At 43.2% G+C, this 17624-nt stretch overlaps 1 pseudogene; it reads left to right on the top strand.

Moving 5' to 3' along the window:
* Positions 1-11149: 11149 nt before the first annotated feature.
* On the top strand, positions 11150-11270 carry LOC136646604 (5S ribosomal RNA; annotated as a pseudogene).
* Positions 11271-17624: the final 6354 nt, after the last annotated feature.

Consider the following 17624-nt stretch of genomic DNA (forward strand, 5'->3'; position numbering starts at 1 on the left):
AGTAATGGGAGTTCACATTCAAACATGAATGTACTATATGCTAAAGAAATAAAATAACGTTCTGCATTCAGGTGATCCAAATGCTGCACAGGAGGAACATTGGATTCTGTGAAGATTATGCAAATTCTATAGTTCTATAGTGTAGTTCCTTCTGATTTTCTTGGCTCAGGGCAAGGAGCTACCCAGAGTATTAGAGCACCACTGCGAAATGCTTTCAGACATGGCTACTTCATTTAAACAAAGCACACCAGCCTATCTTTGGAGACCTAAGGTCTGGCAAGCAAGCAAGGAGATGTTTTGGAAACTGAATTCAGTGCTCGGCTCACGTTCTATGCTGCTGGAGAACACACACACTTCAAGCTACTTATGCAGTTATGTTCTGGGTTGCCGTTAAACCATTGTTTTTGTGTGATTGTACTACTGTACAACAAATCCTCATTATCCATTGACACGCATCCTGTAGATCTGCTTATCCACCTCTAGAAAAGTGTAACCCATTTTGCACGTGGCTGCTTCACATCCATTCACAGCCATGTGCCTTTGCCCTCATGCTTCAAATCCCCAGTGAAAATCTCACAAAAAATCACTAAAAGATCTCACTAAAGACCACAAAGAGGAAGACTTTTATCTTTCCTGGTAGAAGATAACCTGGTAGAAGTCTTTGCTAGGAGTAGGTGTCTGTCCTTGCAATTCTAATAAAGGTTCTGGGAGGAGGGATGCCATTTTAGGATGCCAGAACCCATGGCAACCAGGAAGGGGTAGCCATATGGAGATGTCACTGGAAACCAAGCCCACCCTCTGTCAACCTGCTCTTAAAGCTTGAAGTCTCCATTAGTGCAGCAGCAGTGAAGAGGGCTAATTCCATGCTTGGGATCATTAGGAAAGGCATTGAGAATAAGACAGCTAATATTGTAATGACATTGTACAAATCGATAGTAAGGCCACTCCTGGAGTGTTGTGTCCAATTCTGATGGCTGCATCTCAAAAAGGATTTAGTGGAGATGGAAAAGGTGCAAAAGAGAGCAACCAAAATGATTACTGGGCTGGGGCACCTTCCCTACGAGGAAAGACTACAACGTTTGGGCCTCTTCAGTCTAGAAAAGAGGCGCCTGAGGGGGGACATGATTGAGACATACAAAATCATGCAGGGGATGGACAGAGTGGATAGAGAGATGCTCTTTTCCCTCTCACATAACACCAGAACCAGGGGACATCCACAAAAGCTGAGTGTTGGGAGAGTTAGGACAGACAGAAGAAAATATTTCTTTACTCAGCATGTAATTAGTTTGTGGAACTCCTTGCCACAGGATGTAGTGATGGCATCTTGCCTGCATGCCCTTAAGAGGGGATTGGACAAATTTCTGGAGGAAAAGTTCATTATGGGTTACAAATCATTGTAGGTATGTGCAAGCTCTTGGTTTTAGAGGCAGGCTGCCTCTGATTGCCAGGTGCAGGAGACGGCACCAGGACACAGGTTGTGTCTGTTGTCTTGTGTGGTCCCTGGGGCATTTGGTGGGCCACTGTGAGATACAGGAAGCTGGACTAGATGGTCCTTTGACCTGATCCAGTGGGGCTCTTCTTAAATTCTTAAGAACCTCTCCCATGGTTCTTTTGGGGGCAGCCAGGGTTGAGAGGTTCACAACAATGCAACACCTCCCTAGCACCATTCAAGGTAAGATTCAGGTTCATTTAGTGAAGAGAGTTCCCTAGACCTAGTTTCATTTTCCCATAGGATCAATTATTCTGTAACCAAGGTTTCTGTTACAGTGGGGTTTTCCAGGAACCTCACTCCCCGTAGGTAACAAGGATTGACTGTATCTGTGGTGGTTTGTATAACAATATTTCATTTGACTGAAAATTGCTAAATTTCAATTATTTTCTAAGTTAAGAGACAGTTAAAATGCTGCTGATTTCTCTTCCTAACTATTTATCATCATTATCCTCAGGCTTTTTCTAAAACAACAGTGGTGGTGTTTAAGGAAACCTTAATATGTTGCAGCATCCACTGCACACCTGAAAATTTCAATCAACATTAGGGAGACAGCTTGTTTTCTGAGCTGAATTTTTGCCAGGTAAAACATAATTACGGTCCTTGCAATAGAGTTACAACAGATATAAACTGATTCCATGCTTGAATAGCACATTTATCATGGATGGTACATTGGTAATCAGCTCTATTAGGTAATGTGATGAGTGCTTTGAAAGTACAGCTGTTGTACAGAGAGAACTGATCTAATTTGTTTAGTGTGCGGGCATTTTTCTGTCAATGTATGATGGGTGACAGGGAGTAATTTGCCTGTAAACAAGCCAGTATTAACCAGGATTGCAGCCGCTTTAGCAGACAGGATTTTTTTTTTTAATGATCTCAATTAAGTGGAATGAAATTCAGGGGAGATGATGAAAGGTGTTGCATATCACAAGTGCTACTTTCCATGTGACTTTTTCATACTGAGACTAGTCTGTGTCAGAAAATGCATGTGTTTAACCTCTCTGGATGGTGGAAGGTTTTTGTGGCAAAAATCCTTCAGTAAAAATCCTTTATTTTTGCCTAATTTTTCTGCTATTTTTAATCCTCTTTAATCTCCCAGGGGCATTGTCACATCTAAGCATCATCAAAGTCTTGCAAGATTTGCATTCTACGCCATTATAGAAGGGCAACATGGTATCCCAGATAAACACTCTATGTCTGCTGTTCCCAAACTGTGGGACCCACCAATGGATCACGACCCAATTTTTGGTGGTTTGTAAAACCAGCAGGACAGATTAAGCTATGGATTAAGGATTAAAGAAGCTGCTACTTGGAGGGGGCGGAGCACTGCTGCCCAATCACCATTATAGCCACACCTCTTAGCATCTTCAAATCAGGCAGCAGCCTCGAGGGCCTCTAAAAATTTGGAAACCACTGCTATATATATTTGCTGTCTTCATGGTTGGAGTGTCCCCAGAGATAACGAATGCTTCCCTGTTCTCCTGCTGAGACTGGCAAGTGCCCATCAGTGGGGCAGTTATGCCCACTGGCTAGGGAAAAGGTGGGATGGAAGCCCTACTGGTGGAGTGGTGAAAAATGCTGTTTTTTCAGGTGCCTGAATGCTTGTGTAAAGCGGCTTCTTCCTCTTGCCTTCACGGCCATTTGCAGCTGCAAAAGCAAAGTGGGGGAGACTCTTCCACTTGTTACTGTTTGGTTTTAAGTGGGATCCCCCTCAAATTAGGAGCCCATTTTCTAATAAGGCAAGAAGTTTTCTTAAAGCTCTTTTTCCCTGCCTGGCAGGAGAAGCTGTGGTTTTCCCTGTAACTCACAGCTTGATGAGTAGAAACAGTGGGGAGAGAGTGAGTCAGAAAGGATCATTGCTAACTGCTGGGTGCACTGCCTGTTTGACGCCCTTCACCCCTTTCTTCAACACCCCTTCTTTTAATGGCTATATTGGGAAGGTGCTACATAAGACAGTTTCATGACCTCTGGAGCGTAAAGAGATGCTTGGACCATTTCATGCTGCAAACTACATTTTGCAAAGTATTCTGACATGTCAGTCTTAATGTCAGGAGAAGCATTGATGCTTCCTTCTTAAATGTCGATGGATGTTTCAATGGAGAGCTGTTGGCCTGGCAGTAAAGAGGAAGCTGCCTTACATCAAGTCAGACCATTGGTCCATCTAACTTAGGATTGTCCACACTGACTAGCAGTGACACTCCAAGGACACAGGCAGAAATATTTCTCTGCCCTCCCTGGTGATGCCAGGGATTGAACCTGGAACCTGCTGCATATACTCTTCCACTGAGCAATGACCCTCTTATTATTGCAAATAAGTTTGATTGTTGGAATAAATGATGGCCCAAACCATGTTTGAACAACATGATCCTTAGGCTCAGGATTGTCATTTTGAATTGCCTTCATATAAGATTTTTGTTTAACATTTGAGCAGCAGAGACTATCAGTCTTCTGACTGCTTATGAAACTTTCATTGGAAGTAGTGTGCTGAGTTTTGGCCATCATACTACAGAAAGCAGGCAGAGTCCAAGCCTGTTAACTTGTAAAAGTGCTACATTCAACTCTGACAGAATTTAGGGGAAAGAGACTGAGGTGGGGCTTGTGACTCTTTTATTAGAAAGCATGGCATAAACAAGAGAGAGATCGGTTCTTTCCCCAACACGCATTGAAAACAAGACTCATAGCTCCATATTTCCAGAAGATGAGCCCAGCAACTCATACAAACTCTAACTATTTTCTGGGGAATACTATATATAAGCAGATATATGTGGGTGAATCTTATTTTTATTATAGGAATATTATTAGAATGAAGTGTTAACAACTTCCCATTCTTGGCTATATTTCAGCTAGACTTGGACTTAATGCATCTTTCCCTTCTGTTTTTGTTTCCTTGTTTTTAAAATACCTCTCCAGCTGGATCAGAACCACAACACCAATGGGGAGAGCTTTGATCCTTACTCCCTGCCACAGTTCCAATTAAAAAAGCATGCACACATGCTCCTTTTTGACCTGGAATGAAAATTGCCATTGGCTGGCCAATAGCTCCTAGGTGAAAATAACTTTGGGTTCAATTTTCAATGAGGTAGAAGCATGAGAAAATCTCCTCCTCCCATGACATAGCCCCAGTTGGCGTCTCCATAGTCATTATTAAAAACACACACAAGATGGGGAGGGCAGGTCTTGTCTTCATAAAGCTGTGATTAACAACTAGTGTTAGGGGAATGCCACTTTAAGAAGCAGATAGAAGCAGGAAGCCAAGCTAAAGCTGAAATCCTATACACACAGTGGCGTCGCTAGGAGGGTGCGGAGGGTGTGGGCTGCACTGGGTGACACACACAGGGGTATGATGCACACAGGGGGGTGACGTGCTAAAATCGCAGTGGTTCAGAGTAACCCCACCATATTATATACCGTTGGATGTGGAATTTCGAGCAGAAGGCAATGCAAAAAAACCAGAGTGAAATATTTCCTTTCTCTCAAAAGTTATGGCCAAAAAACTAGAGAACAAAAATGCATGGATCCCTATGGAAAGTGAAAGTGAGCCGTATCGCGCATTTATTCGCGAGTAGGTGAACTTGCATTAGTCTGTTGGAAAGGGCAGGCTGAGTGGAATCCAATGACACCAGAATGGTCCTGATCCAATGGATGCAGCCCCCCAAAAACACCTGAGAAGTGAGTCCCTCCCTTCAAGCAGATGAATGTATGGAAAGTGAAACTAAGCCTCACAGTCAAGTTTACTCGTGAGTAAGCAAACGTGCCTTGGCTGGTGTGGAAGATCAGGTGAAGGAGAGTGTAAGGCTACCAGAATGGTCCTGATCCTATGCACCTGCAGCTAAACAAGTGCTCCAGAAGGCAGCCTCCCCCCCTCTCCACTAAAAAGGATCAAAACAGAGGCTTCAGCTGATAAGGGGAACCTTTTTGAGACTTGCAAAGCCAGGTGGATCCTGATAGTGATCTGGTTTAAACAGAAGTTCTTAAATTGAACTGGGCACTGGGTAGGGCTGAAAATCTTATGATTTTTGTAGCAGGCAGGCTCCAGAGCAAATTCACTTGGTGGAACAGGGCTGGCTTCTGCTTATTTAATTTTTGGTTTTACTTGAATTATTTATACTTATTTATTTTGATTTGCCTGATGATGTCACTTCCACCATGACATCACTTCTGGTGGGTCTTGGACAGATTGTCATTCTAAAAAGTGGGTCCCAGTGCTTAAAGTTTGAGAACTGCTGCAATAAGGTGTTAGTAAGTTGACACCCTGGGGTGTGTGTGACACCACTAGTGACCAAAATCACTAAAATCATAATTTGGAAGAATAATACCATCATGTTATACATCAATCAATGCGCAATTTCATGCAGAATATGTTCTGTCTTTGTTCTATCAAATGGTACAGCCAAAAAAACAGTGGGGGCGGAGTGATGGTACATTACCACGCCCACCACCTGGGGTGTTGCCCCACCTACTGTATGGTGACACGAACCCTAGTGACACCAGTGTATACACACTTTCCTGGAGTAGACAGCATAGAATTCAATGGAACTTAGTGGAATGGAACATAACGAGTAGACTAGCATAGAGTTGGGCCAACTATCAGCAGATCCAATGCTCTCCACTCACTTTGCTTGCCTCTGGACTGGCAGTCAGGACGGGGACAGTAGGAACTGTCACAGCTAGATTTTGAACTGTTTCTCATCTTACACCATCTTGGTTTAGCTAACTCAGGGCCATTTTAATACCATTTGCAGAAATGTACAGAGAGGTGCTTAAAGGTTTGGGTGAAGGCTTTTATTTGACTCTCCCTTGTGGAACTTGATAAAATGTCTAACTTTTTTTTTTTTTTTACTTAAGATTGTTTTTCCTTTCAAAACGCCCTGTTTCTGTTCTCAGGAGGAGCTGCTTGTTGTAGCTATTGGACAGAGGGCTAGTGCATAGGTCATCATAACCAGCTTCTGCATAAAATGAGTTCAGCCTCAATGGTGGACTCATTCATTTGCACAAACTCTTCAAGCTGCTCATGAAATGCTGCCTATTAATTTGTTTATACAGATCTCAAGGACACTGTGGTGCAAACAATTAAAGGGTTGACTCTCTGTTCAAACGGAATCGCTTCAATATGGGAAGACATGATGGCAGCCAGCTTTTCTTTCTTGACTTTTCTAGTCCAAATATTGCCTTTCTTTTAGCATACATTTGCTACTTATAATGCTTTTAATAGCCTCGGGCTGACCTGGAAGCCATTGAAACCAACATAGTGCTTGCGTGCGCTTCTGCTTGGCCACGCATTTACATACAGTTAACTGGAATAGAACACACATTTTCAGTAGGATCTACATCTGTGAGACACATCAGGGCAAACTTGTAGCCGAAGTTGTGATGTTAAAAGCATCCCAGAATGGAGAGGTTAAATGAAAATTGTATTGTGATAATTTGCAATGCGAAGAAGTGTGCACAGATCAAATCTCTTCATCAACCCCAGGACTACTACAGTTGCCTGAAGTGAGCAAACCCAACTTTGGTTTTGTTTCCACCCTTTCCTGTGCTCCTATATTTGCCCATCTCCCCAATGCCGAATTAAATGTTACCTACACAGGTGAGCACATTTGCTATCTGGGGCATGATTGTGGTGACATGCTGGTTTTGGTTTCTGACCTTGATGACCCAATGACCCAAAGGTTACACAACTTGGCAGGCCAATAATAGTGGAAAACACACAATGTTAAGGTCAAACTCGAAACAGCAGAAGACCTGTCTCCATGTGGTACTGCCCTAATCATGGGTAAATCAGGGAATGTAGAGATCTGTACTCCCACCAACACCTGGAACATGCTTCTCCACAACTGATTTTCTCTCATTCAACATCCTTTTGGTATTGAAGGCCAGCTACTGGTAAAATCAACTTGGAGACCAGACAGACCATAACTGAAATTCAGGGAGGTGATGGAGTGTTCCTGATGATGGAATAAAGTCAGGTATCCTTAGTTTCCAAATATACGTGATCATGTTTGTCACTCAGGCAGTCTTTCCTTGTGGAAATAAGCCTTAATGTGCTGCTGGTCTGGGCTGATTGGCTGCATGACATTTGTAAAGCTGGGAGTATAAGAATATGCAGCTCATTAGCTTATGGACAAATCATCCCATATAATTATGCAGAAGCCTGCCTCCCACCAGCTTGCACTGGGTGCCCCTGATATAAATGGCAGCCTGGCTTGGGGCCAGTTTCAACTGTGTGTGAATGAATCCTCGAAAACATCTGCCTCTGGTCATGTTTGAACATGGAGGCTTTGTATCTTCTAATAAGTTGCTTTGAAGTAGCTTGCCTTTCCCAGGGCTAGTTTCCAATGCCCAGGGCTGAGGTCATGCTGTCCTCCATAAATCATATTACTGAGAGTCGTAGCATGGCTGTACAGTATGCTGCATTAGTAGGGAACTGGTCCTGCTATCAAATGGTTTGATGCTCTAGTTTAGCATATCTTGTGGTTTTTATTGCACAACATTTTCATTCTCTCTTTGAAGTTTCTAATGTGCCATGTCATTCTCCCACAGGAATAAATCTATATGCCCTCCATCAGATTGTCCATCAGATTCTTGCAACCTAATAGATTATTTGCTTGAAATAAAATTAAAATCATCCCGCAGGAACCCATTGGAAAAGGCAGTTCAAAAAGTTGTCTGAATCTTTGCAACTTTTTGCATACACCTTCTGCATTCAAACACCTTTCCCATCACTTCTGATCATATCAAACTCTCTTTGTCATTGTTAGACTATTATGAGAATTCCAGTCAGATCACAGCATATAAAGTTCCCAGTTTCCAAAGAGCTCGCTAATTTCCCATCAACATCAAAGGAATGATGATTGATTTGTTTCCCTTAAACGTAGGAATGGAAAGCATTAGTCTATTAAAAATGGTTGCCAATATGAATCCCCATTAGACCATTCTTCAACAAAAACATTTACATTTGGCAAATATATTTGCATCTTTGAACTATATTAGATTTGCTCCAGTGCCTCTTCCAATAAATAAATTGGGTCATGGAGAAGTCACTTTAAAAAATGAGCTATGGCTTGGAGGCTTCTTGGGGGAAATTTGATGTCAAAGAGTTGCTAAAGGAACCTGTCTCAGAAAAGGTGGTAACAATAGCTGGGACCAGTGAGAAGGTTCAACCAACTGGCATCAGTTCAGTTGGCAAGGAAGAGTTAATGAAAAAACATGTGTGCGAACTCACAAAGGCAAGCAGGCTCACACAAACACACCATTGTCTTAACAGTATAATTGTACTGAAGCTAATATATAGCCCTGATTAGTGATGGCCTGATCCAAGGAGCTTCACTTTTTCATTCTGTAGCTTGATGACAAGATCTCCACTAGGGTTGCTCACATTCAGGATTGAAAATTAAAGGGAAGATTGGGCTTGATCTAGGCAGCTACAGATGGAATGCCAGCTGCAGGGAGCAACAGCAGGAGAGGGATATGTCTTTCTCTTTTGTGAGCTCCCCAGAGCTGGCTGATTGGCCACTGTAGGAAACCCGATATGGATTACAGGGACCTATGCTCTGATCTAGCAGGATGGTGCTTGTGTCTCTAGCAATGGGATATACTTCTGCCTCACTAGATTCTAGATTTGATACATGGCTTCTTGTGGGCAAATGAAATGTTTCATTTTAGGAGCAAATCCAGGACCTGTTGATTTCTAGCAGGTTTCAACCCAATCTAGAAATACAGGTCTCTTCAAGAATGGAGTGTTTTGCTTCTTCCTCTCTGCCTTGGTACATGTGAGGTTTTTCTTTTAAAATCTAATTCTGAGATCACCTCTCCACAGAATGTGCCCTGCTTAAATGATCCCTATTTAATAAAAGATTAAATAAGGTTCGCTAAATAGATAAGTGAAATTGAAGGGATTATTCCCTTTCCTAGAGGAGTCTAGTAAAATTTACCAGGGCTTGTCAGTTCCATGAATTTTCTCAGGACTGGATGAAGAGACTGAAAGGGAATGGCTGTCAGTCTTGCAATACAAGTATGTGCCACCTACCAATGTTCCTGCAAATGACTGATTGCATAAACGACAGTGGTCCTGCTAAATCCACCAGGCTAACTTCCTTCCTGGCTCAACTAGCTAACCATTGCTTTGTGTGCTTTCCATGCATGCTTTCACTGGCTAGCTACCTACCTGGTTTCCTGGTCACACAAGGCATTCTGAGGTGTTACCTGGCTGCCACAAGGCATTCTGGGGTGCAACCTGGCTGCCATTAGCAGTTGTCCTGGCAATGACAGATGCACCTAATGACAGGGTTTATAAAACATATCCCTGTTGTTAATTGACACATACGTGCACAGTACTTCTAAAAGTATTGATGTGCTTGGTCTTCTCATAACCCTTTCACTTTGCTTCCCCCAACCCACAAAAACATTCCACTTGGCAACTGTACTGAGACTGGAACCCAGCTTCCTACCTGTACCTGAGACTGTGTGTCGGGGAGGGGATCGATTTCTGGCACAGTTTCCTTTGTTGTGCTTTTCATAAGCATGTATATAGATGCACAACTTTTGCATCTGATTGTCTCCACTGCCAGCAGGATAATGATTGTAGAGGGAATTTCAGAAGCTGTGCCAGATTTTGTGAACCAGTCCAGAGGTTTGAAAGAGATTTGACAGAATGAATTCATTCTGCTCTCTGCCAAAACTTGCTGGAGTGGAACAGGGTGGTTCTGGACATCCCTTCCTTTTTCACCACATGCTCCTTAGCATGCCGGCCAAGGATCTTAGACCCAGTTTGGAATTCCAACTAAATCAGATGTCTGTCGGATGTGAAACATTAAGAGTTGGTACGGCCTGCTAAAATCTGTCTCCTGTGTTTCAGTCCCACTGCACAACTCCTTAATTTCCCATTAGGCAATGCAGCCACAAAAACCGGTTTCCTCTTTTTAACATATTCTCTCTCCATTAGCAAAGCAAATCAGTGTCAATTATTTTTGTATTAGGTTACTTTATGAAAAGTATATCTCTCAACAGCAGGAAAGTCTGAGGGCTTCTAAGACTCACACGGACATAATGAAAGCTGCCAACAAAAATGTAAAATAATACAGATTCATATGAACCATGAAAATATTAGATTGGAACTCAAACAGTAACCTTTAAACTTTAGCATGAGAATAACAAAAACACCAATAGGGAATTTAGAATGTGTGCATATATACATATTTTTTTAGGCATCTGTCATCTCAGATCTGTATTTTTTTAAAAACTGAGTGAAAAAACCAATTTTAAGAACCCAGTCCTATGCCAGCTTCTGCCGGTGAGATGGGCACACATGCAGTCATGGAGCTGCACCTATCAACTGGGGTAAATACAATGCAGGGGGATAGGGTGGAATGGAAATGGGAAGGAGGCATTTTGGGGCAGGGGGAGGATAAAACAGGAGGCAGTTCAAGCTTGGGAGGGGGGCAGGGACAACGGAGAAGGCCTCCGCTGCATCCTACCTGGGCCTGAAAGCCCTGCACGGATTACTTGATTCTGAGCCAATGATTTAGCTGGTGTGGATGTGTAGACCCATAGAAGCTAGTGGGGCTTGACATGGGGTAAGGGAACAAATATTCTCTAGCTGCCTCTGCCTGTGCAGGTTACTGGGGTGGTCATTTCAGTGCACTGTATTGTGGCACAGGTAGGCTATATAGCAGTGTGTTACCCTGCACATGCCTGATCTCATCTGATCTTGGAAGCTAAGCAGGGTCAGGCCTGGTTAGTACTTGGATGGGAGACCGCTTGGGAATACCGGGTGTTGTAGGCTTATACCATAGTCTTTCGAGACTGAAGGTTGCCAACCAAACTGTCTGTCACACATTTAGCAACAGGACCCACTTTTTAGAATGGGACCCACTGTCAGGACCCACCGGAAGTGATGTCATGACCAGAAGTGGCATCATCGAGCAGGAAAACTTTTAACAATCCTAGGCTGCAATCCTACCCACACTTACCCAGGAGTAAGTCCCATTGACTATCATTGTTAAAAGAATATACATAGTAGCTTGTTGAAAGTACAGGTCTGTAACATTTCACCAAATGCAGTCAAATCCCATGGCAGCATCAAGTCTAATATATTAAAAATAATTATTGAAACGAATGGGGACCCACCTGAAATTGGCTTGCGACCCACTTAGTAGGTTCCGACCCATAGTTTGAGAAACGCTGCTATATAGAATTCAGCTGTTGATGTTAAGTCAAAAACCCACAAACAAAAGTAAACCTTTAAAATTTTATATATTTAAATTCTTCTCTTTTGGTTCTCCTTTGCTTTTACTATGATCTATCTGGCTGTGATTTCATCAATAAATCTGACTTCTGTTTATGTTCAAGGTGTCACTTTTTCTTAGTCCCACGTCTACCCTTCTAACGTTATCCATCCTGCTTCTTGCTCTGTTCCTTTTTCAATAATTTTGTGGAAACATTCCACTGGGATAAAGGTCAATGACATTTGGGATCTCATTATTAGTTATTAGATTACAGGTCTGATACCAACAGTGCAAACCTGTGCATGTTTACTTGGAAGTAAGTCCTGCTGCGTTCAATGTATTTTTCCTAGGATTCCTAAGACTGAAAAATATTTGTTCTGAAACTGTTGAATTTTGGGCCCCTTGTGCATCCTTTGACTTTTCAACAGTTGATGACCCTATTAAATACTTGATGGCCTGATTTTTTTTTAATACTACTTTCTGGTGATAATGTGAAATTATGTAAAAATCCTGTCTATGCTGTTTTAATTAGTGATGAGTTAGTTTGTTTTGGGATGGAAATTAGCATCATGCACCCCTAACGGTGCCTCAGAAGAAACAGGTATATAAGTGCCAAATCTTTCAATTCAGATTAAAATCTACGCTAAAGAAGAATTCCAGTTTTGTCTCCCTCTCTCCCTTTCTCTAACACAGGGGTGCCTGAACCCCAGCCTGGGGGCTATTTGCGGCCCTCAGGGACCCCCAATCTGGCCTGCTGGGAACCCCCAGTCTCCAATGAGAGATTGCTGGAGCCCGTGCTGGCCTGATGTGACTGCTCTTACCATGAGGGCAACTTTTCCACCTTTTGTATGAGCTGTGGGTTGAGGGCTCCCTCCACTGCTTGCTGTTTCATGTCTGTAAAGCAGCAGTGGCAGTGAAGGAAAGGCCAGTCTTGAGCTATTGCAAGACCTTCATTCATTCATATAAGTTCCATCTCTAATATATTCATTTATGTAAATTTATTCAAATTTTAAATGTAAATTAATTCTTTTTTTCCTGGCCACCCAATACAGTGTCAGAGAGATGGTTTGGCCCTCCTGCCAAAAAGTTTAGACACCCCTGCTCTAACATATACTGGGGTTTATCCACTGGGCTTTACCAGAATGTTGTCCACTGTTGTCTGATGTTTGTTTACAGGGCTTGTCCACAATGCCAAATGAGTCAGTCTTCTCAAATGGCAGAGGTCACCTGTTTTGGCAAACTGGGTTCTGAGCAGCAGAAGCAATACTCTTGCCATAGGAAAAAGGCAAGACAGAGACCCGAGCTCTCCTTTCCTTCCCTCTTTGGTGTGCAGCTATTGCATCAGAGGGAGAAAGAGCCTGGCTTTGGGGGAATGTAGCGTTTCTGCAAATTACTGCAATGGCAGCAAACTGAACTATGTCCAGGTGTTTGGGAAGTCTTTTCTGTGTATTTCAAAGCAAATTCAAAATGAGCAGGGTGTGTGGGTAAGCTCATTAAAACTATGATGGCAAACTTTCATCAGGTGATGGCACAATTGGTGGCTCCTGAGCATCTGTGTTTGAACTGGTAGTGGCTATATGGGTTAAGCCATTTCTGCCCAATGTTGCATATATGCAACAGGGACCAAACATGTATACCTGTGGGCTGGGAAGAAATGGGTTAAAGATGGATCTGTAGAAGTGCAACACACTGCATTTTTATAAATACAGGTCATTTTTATGACCATAAAGAAAGTGGTGAAGACTTCTTGAGTGTGAGACTAGATCAAGAAACACAAAGTCCCAAGCCTGCATAATCCTGTTGATGCTGGCGGAAAAGGTAAGTGAGCTGTTGCCCCAAATCTTTTCCTGCTTGCTTTCAGCAAATGAGAAGAAGGTCAGAAAGCTGACTGCAGAGGACAGAGGGATAGCAGGCTAGTGAGGGGACCCAAGGGGGGCAGGACACCCTTCATCGGTATGCTGCTCCCCCTTAACCTACCTGGCCTTGCAACTATGCATGCTGCTGTGAGCTCCTTGGAGAACGGGCAGAAAAGAAATGTAATAAATCACAAAATTCTAATTGAGTAGATATGGATTTTCTCTACCTTTCAGTACAACCTTCAGTACTGAAGATTGAAATAGCCTAGGGTTGAAGTTGCACAAAAAAGAGGAAATAAGTCCACAAATATGGGGGTGGGGGCCCCAAAGTTTTTTGAGCTTTAAGAAATCCAGAGTATATAAGTTTCTAGTCCTCAGGAATATTTTGTACTTATAAATCAGGTACACTATTTAAACAACCAGAATTAAACTAATATTTATTTATTGCTATGAGACAGGAAGTGGTACCCCCACATGCAAAGAAAATCAACTGGGGAGAGTTGGGAAGAGTACAGTGTTCTCCTTCTGCCTGCTGCATTGTGCTTCCAATCTCTTCCCCACCTTCCACTTGACCTAATCCTTGCAACTCCTGAACTAACACACAGGTTATGTCACCATTGCATCTGCTTAAGCCCTTTGGAGTCCACTGAAAGGATCTGATGACAAACGTGAGGGGAAAGTAGTTGTTCCTTCTTTTCAGCAGAACACCAGTAAATGCCTTAAATTACATGCATGCTTATTTATATTATAGCATGAATAGCTTCAAAACCACCACACCACCAGTTCTCCTGCTGCTGCTCTGTGCCCTCAACCTCATCTCCTGCTGCTCTGGATGGGTTCGTTCTTCTCCCATTTCAAAAATCAAATAAGGAAACTATTTTCCATCCATCATTCAGAATGCCCTTGCTTTGAACTAGTTGTGTTTAGAAAGGTGGGTTAGTGACTCCAGACAGACTTGGAAAAAGGTGCACAGGCTGAAAAAAGGTGCCTCGTGTCTCCCCCCAGCTATATTTTTAATTTTTTTTCTTTTTTTTGCTAAAGTAGTAAAATAATCACGGTACTACCAAACACCACTCTGGAAATAAGAAGGTTTTGAATAGGCAATATCTACTTTATGAGAGAATGCTGAAAAATATTTTGTATGGAAGAAACTTTTCTTCCTTTTAACATCAGAGACAGATTTTGGATTGTTAAAAAAATAAATAAATCTTAGAGCCTTCTCCTTTAAGGAACTTGGGCTTTGGTAAGAAGCAAGTTAATGGACTTGTGTGGGGAGGGGGGGGGTGAAGCAGAGATTCTGCATCCCTGCCACAATACCATTAGGTCATTTAAGGTATTATCCAAGTCAAAAAGTTTTTTAAAGCAGAAGATCCTAGCAATCTTCTGCTTTAAAGGGACCTATTAGCTGGGGTAAGACCTTAAACAGCCTAGCAGTCTGACCCTTAAAAAAACTAGATGGAGTTTAACAGGAAGCAGTTACGGTCTGTTTCCTGTTAACATCTAGTCATTTGCAAGCAGCCAGGCTGCCAGGAGGCAGGCTAGAGGTTGCTATGTGTGCCTAAGCTTGTAGTGACCTAGTTTAAGCAAGAATTTTGCCTCTCACCCTGGTAAATTTAAACTGAGTGGGTGGGTTGGGGGACAGGTATCCATGGTATTTGCAGTTTTAAGTATCTGTTGTTGTTGTTGTTTTTTGGGGGGGGGGGTCCGGAATGGAACTCCTGTGGATACCGGGGCATAGCTGTAATCCTATGCATGTTTGTTCACAGGAAAGGTCCATTGTGTTATAATCCATATATATGTTGCCACGGAAGCACGTTCCAAGTCAAATTTCTTTGTTTCTTTAAAAAATGCAGAGAGAGAATGAGAAAACTCTTGGAACTTCATTCCCATTTTATAAATTCATATGGAAGACTTGCACATATCTCCATTTGATTCAGTTTACCTTTACTGCCTGAAAAGGACTGTAACTTCAGATTATTGCTTGGCCCATGGGCTTATTGGTTGGCCCATTTCACATCAAGTTATTCAACTGATAAAAGAAAGCAGCATCATAAGCTTTCTCCTGCACACCCAAGTATATTTTCAGAAACTGTAATGTTATTTCTTGATTTCCATTCTTGCTATAAACTCAGCTGCTGGTAAGGACCCAGATCACAACTGAACCTAATGACACTGTCCAAATGGACATATTGATTTCTTTACTAGACTGCATTTAGATGAAGGAAATCAATCACCCTTGCCTTGAGCAACAGAAATAATGTGGCATCTTAGCACCCTTTTCCATCCTATGTTTACATAATGTTTACTAATTGTTAGAATATGATTTTGGTAGTATATGTATTGGCAACCTTCAGTCTCGAAAGACTATGGTATCGCGCTCTGAAAGGTGGTTCTGGCACAGCGTCTAGTGTGGCTGAAAAGGCCAATCCGGGAGTGACAATCCCTTCCACACCGGGAGCAAGTGCAGTCTGTCCCTGGTCTGTCTCCCTGGCTATGGGCCTTCCTTCTTTGCCTCTTAGCCTCAGACTGTTGGCAAAGTGTCTCTTCAAACTGGGAAAGGCCATGCTGCACAGCCTGCCTCCAAGCGGGCCGCTCAGAGGCCAGGGTTTCCCACTTGTTGAGGTCCATCCCTAAGGCCTTCAGATCCCTCTTGCAGATGTCCTTGTATCGCAGCTGTGGTCTACCTGTAGGGCGCTTTCCTTGCACGAGTTCTCCATAGAGGAGATCCTTTGGGATCCGGCCATCATCCATTCTCACGACATGACCGAGCCAACGCAGGCGTCTCTGTTTCAGCAGTGAATACATGCTAGGGATTCCAGCACGTTCCAGGACTGTGTTGTTTGGAACTTTGTCCTGCCAGGTGATGCCAAGGATGCGTCGGAGGCAGCGCATGTGGAAAGCGCTCAGTTTCCTCTCCTGTTGTGGGCGAAGAGTCCATGACTCGCTGCAGTACAGAAGTGTACTCAGGACGCAAGCTCTGTAGACCTGGATCTTGGTATGTTCCGTCAGCTTCTTGTTGGACCAGACTCTCTTTGTGAGTCTGGAAAACGTGGTAGCTGCTTTACCAATGCGCCTGTTTAGCTCGGCATCGAGAGAATGAGTGTCGGAGATCTTTGAGCCAAGGTACACAAAGTCATGGACAACCTCCAGTTCATGCTCAGAGATTGTAATGCAGGGAGGTGAGTCCACATCCTGAACCATGACCTGTGTTTTCTTCAGGCTGATTGTCAGTCCAAAATCTTGGCAGGCCTTGCTAAAACGATCCATGAGCTGCTGGAGATCTTTGGCAGAGTGGGTAGTGACAGCTGCATCGTCGGCAAAGAGGAAGTCACGCAGACATTTCAGCTGGACTTTGGATTTTGCTCTCAGTCTGGAGAGGTTGAAGAGCTTTCCGTCTGATCTGGTACGGAGATAGATGCCTTCTGTTGCAGTTCCAAAGGCCTGCTTCAGCAGGACAGCGAAGAAAATCCCAAACAAGGTTGGTGCAAGAACACAGCCCTGCTTCACTCCGCTTCGGATGTCAAAAGGGTCTGATGTGGAGCCATCGAAGACAACAGTGCCCTTCATGTCCTTGTGGAAGGATCTGATGATGCTGAGGAGCCTGGGTGGACATCCGATCTTGGGGAGAATCTTGAAGAGGCCGTCTCTGCTGACCAGGTCGAAAGCCTTTGTGAGATCTATGAAGGCTATAAAGAGTGGCTGTCGTTGTTCCCTGCATTTCTCCTGCAGTTGTCTAAGGGAGAATACCATATCAGTGGTGGACCTGTTGGCTCGGAATCCACACTGCGATTCTGGATAGACGCTCTCTGCAAGTACCTGGAGCCTCTTTAGTACAACTCGGGCAAACAGCTTTCCTACAACGCTAAGGAGAGAGATGCCGCGGTAGTTGTTGCAGTCACCCCTGTCACCTTTGTTCTTGTACAGCGTGATGATGTTTGCATCCCTCATGTCTTGAGGTACTCCACCTTCTCTCCAGCAGAGACAGAGGATTTCATGCAGCTCAGTGACAATGATCTCTTTGCAGCATTTTAGGACTTCAGCAGGGATGCTGTCTTT

The sequence above is a fragment of the Tiliqua scincoides genome, chromosome 3 (genome assembly GCF_035046505.1).
Source record: "Tiliqua scincoides isolate rTilSci1 chromosome 3, rTilSci1.hap2, whole genome shotgun sequence".
In the NCBI taxonomy this organism is placed as follows: domain Eukaryota; kingdom Metazoa; phylum Chordata; class Lepidosauria; order Squamata; family Scincidae; genus Tiliqua; species Tiliqua scincoides.